We start from the raw sequence: 3,812 nt of genomic DNA, 5'->3' as shown, positions 1-3,812 counted from the left end.
AAAACTGGGCATTCGTTTATTTACATCTATACTTCTGCTACACTACTCCACTGGCACTTAAACTATGGACTTAAACTATGGATCGTAACGACGCACGAATCTTCCTCGCGAGTTTACTTCACATTTTCTATGACTCGAGACTCGTCGCGTGATTCCAGTACCGAGACCTGCAGCTAGCAGCTAGCGCCTCGTTTCTTCCCCAGAAAATGAATTCAGAATCTCTATCCAGGTCAAGGATCCTGCTGCCTTTCCGTCCCTTCGCTCAGCTCTCCCGGCCGCGAGCTGCGAATGTGTCGCTCGCGTTGAGACGGACAAAATCATAGCAGGGAGAGTCAGGAGGAGAGATAGAGGTCTGCAGTTGGTGGTATTTGTCTCTTCTTCCTCTCTCAGTCCACCCTCTCCAATTCTTGGATTGAACAGTTCCGGTCTGCATGTTTCTGTCCGTGTATTTGTTCGTCATCCCATGCGCACACTTGAATTTCGTGCGTGTTTCTGAATCTGTCTTCTGTTGATTCTACCAGGCACTGTCGGCGGGTTTCCTTGTAGGCCTAGTTCAGAATGTTGAGCAGCAGCACTGGCCATGGCGGTAGCAGCGGCAAGAACCTGGAGAGGCTCATCTCCAGGAGGGCTCTGCAGGCCGGGGGCTCTGCTCCAGTGCTCCTTGCAAGACATGGGTGCTGGGCTTCCTCTGCGGTGTCTGCACCGTGTACCTCCTCGGCGCCGCTCTCCCTCCGGTGATCCAAATCCCGTTGATCCAACCGGTGTATCCGCCGTTGCGCCGCTCAATCCTGAGGAATTCATCATTGCCTCGACATGGTAATCCTTGCACGTACGAGCATTTTTACTGCACTGTACTGTTATCACCCTCGCCTGTATTTTTACAACCCTGGCATGGGCATGTGTTTGGTACTTGCTTTTCTCAGAATTGCATATATTTATTTTGATGCCCTCTCTGCTTAACTGCTTTTGAGCAGATGGAGCTACTGCAGCATATGGCACAATTCTACTGCAACAAAAGGCAGGGGCAGCCGGAACAAGCGAGAACAGCGACGCATCCAGTGTAATACAGCTGTACAATGCTTGGGGCGCTTCACTGAATGCCACCGGCGGTGATCGAGTGCTCCATGGTTCAGCCTCGCCGCATCCACCTCATCTCGAGGAGTGCAGACGTGATTCGGACAAACACAGGGGGTTCGACGGTTACGGCGACGACGGCGCGTTTCCTCCCTGGACATTATGGAGAGGGTCACTTGGGCTTGAGCTGTTCAACAGGAATCGTTCAGAAAATGGGGAGCCAATGCGTTTCAGGACAAGTGCCAAGTCTGACAGACCATATCCACCTTGGGTGTGTGAAACTTGCCTGAATTTCTATTTGTTACTAGTGTTTCAGATACACAAATCTATCTTTGAATTTACAATGAAAACCTGTTGAAAGGTTGCAGGATCAGATGAAGACAACTATCCATTGACCAGACAAGTGCAGAGAGACCTATGGGTTCATCAGCATCCTCCAAACTGCAGCGATCCCAGCCTTCGGTTTCTGGTTGCGGAATGGGAGAGGCTCCCTGGATTTGGTATCGGCGCGCAGCTCGCTGCAATGTCAGGGCTCCTTGCCATTGCCATGAAAGAGAAAAGGATTCTGGTGACAAGCTACTATAATCGAGCCGACCACGATGGTTGCAAAGGTGGTGCTACAATAATCTGAGATATGTTGTGCTACTGCAAGTTGTTCATCTTGTACACAGTGTAACTGAATTTTGATGCTTTCTTTCAGGCCTCTCAAGATCTAGGTGGTCATGCTACTTTTTTCCTGAAACATCTTCAGACTGCCGGAAGTGTGCTTTTGAGCTCATGCAACATAAAGACTCTTGGGATAATGATACTGTGAAAGTGAATGAGAATTACACCTCCAAGCAAATATGGGTCGGAAAAATACCTAGGTACCATTACAATGTGATTATCAACTCCATGAAATGTATCATAGCAACACCATGCTACTTAGCTGTATGAGTTTTTCCTATCAATTCACTTTCTTTTTACGATCGCTATTCTCCAGGATGTGGGGGGGAACCTTGGAAATTTATTCAACCAACAACTGATATACATGGGAGATTGATTAAAAGTCACCGTAAAATGGATAGGAGATGGTGGATTGCACAGGTGCCTACATGAAGTCCAGTTCCCTGCTAGCAATACATGCAGATTATAACACGGCTCAAGTTAAACTCAACAGCGTAAAATTCTAACTGGCCAGTGTCTCTTTGAATCTCACCATACCTGAAACTTCCCTGCAGGCAGTAAGATACCTGATGAGGTTCCGGACCGAGTATACGTGCAGAGTACTGAATGTGGCTAGGCATTCTGCATTCGGCATGCAGGCAGCAAAGTTGGTTCTTGAGAATGTTCAGAGTGATCCACCCGAAGTTTGTGCTACGAAAGCTTTCATCTAATTTGATTATTTTGGTTGCTTCCTTAGTTAGATTTGGTATCAAAAGATGTCACTATTGCAGGATAACATTACCGGCAGAACTGAATCTGCCATCGAACGTCTTGTGTGGTCGGAGCATGAACCATATATACCCAGGCCTCTTCTCAGCATGCATGTAAGGATGGGAGACAAGGCTTGTGAAATGACAGTGGTTGGCTTCGACAAATACATGGAGCTGGCTGCCCGGCTCCGCAGACAGTTTCCGAGTCTCAGGAATATCTGGCTCTCAACAGAAATGCAGGCAAGTTTACATCCTCCACTCGGTGTTAACACAATGCTTGTTTCTGCAGTTGCTCTAAAACTCAACTCTAATGTTGTTGAAATACAGGAAGTCATCGACAGAGCTAAGATCTACCCCAACTGGAACTTCTACTTCACGAACGTGACGCGACAAGACGGCAACATGACCATGGCGGCATACGAAGCTAGCCTTGGCCGCGAGACTGGCACGAACAACCCGCTCGTCAACTTCATCATGGCCACCAAAGCAGATTTCTTCATTGGAGCCCTGGGATCAACCTGGTGCTACCTCATCGACGGGATGAGGAATACCGGAGGAAAGGTCATGTCGGGTTATCTCTCGGTGAACAAAGATAGGTTCTGGTAAGCGATGCGAAAGCAGCAATGCCTTGTCTCGTGGATCGTCTCGCAGCTCCCGCAAATATAGGTGTCATGTGTCATAGTTTGCTGCTTGTTTGTAGAGCAATATAGATCCCTTTGGCACCACATGTGAAACTTGTTAACGAAGTAGGAGAGCAGTAGTACTTGTGATATCAAATCAGGTACATGTCTTTTGATCTGGGATCCACTGAAGGCTTAGATATATTATCCTAGAGGTCCAACTTATTGGAAAAGAAAGAGGTTGCACTTACTCGATTTTCAGTGGCGCGCACAATGCGGGTGAGTGGTACACGAGAGATCCAATTACAGAACGTTTCATAGTAGTATGACAGTAACAGCAACCCCATGCAAAAGAGATCGACAGATACACGTTTCCTGCATCCTGGAATTACATGAGCTTTTCCCCTCTTTGTCAACCACTTGATTTTCTGAAGATCTTAACAAAAAATCTCTATCCACAGTTGCCACTTCAGATATTGAAACCTTGACTATTAGATCATCCCTAGCTTGAGAAAATAATGGTATGTAAGATCACTAAGATTTACTTAAATATCAGTTTGGGCATTTATGCAAAGATTTAATGGAAACCAAACCTGTGTCACAGGTGAATGTCAAATATGCTATTTCTACATATAGAAAGGAGTGGTCTGTCATGTATGTATGCACTCAGATTTATGTGCCGTATAAGCAACTTTATCCAGCC

The 3,812-nt window shown here is 46.6% G+C and overlaps 1 pseudogene; it reads left to right on the top strand.

The window, feature by feature from the left end:
* Positions 1-558: 558 nt before the first annotated feature.
* LOC124691039 lies at positions 559-3,095 on the top strand (annotated as a pseudogene).
* The last annotated feature ends 717 nt before the right edge of the window (positions 3,096-3,812 follow it).

Source organism: Lolium rigidum, chromosome 2 (genome assembly GCF_022539505.1).
Source record: "Lolium rigidum isolate FL_2022 chromosome 2, APGP_CSIRO_Lrig_0.1, whole genome shotgun sequence".
Lineage (NCBI taxonomy): Eukaryota > Viridiplantae > Streptophyta > Magnoliopsida > Poales > Poaceae > Lolium > Lolium rigidum.
The sequence above is the reverse complement of the archived record's forward strand: the minus strand, read 5'-3'. Positions and strand labels throughout refer to the sequence as shown.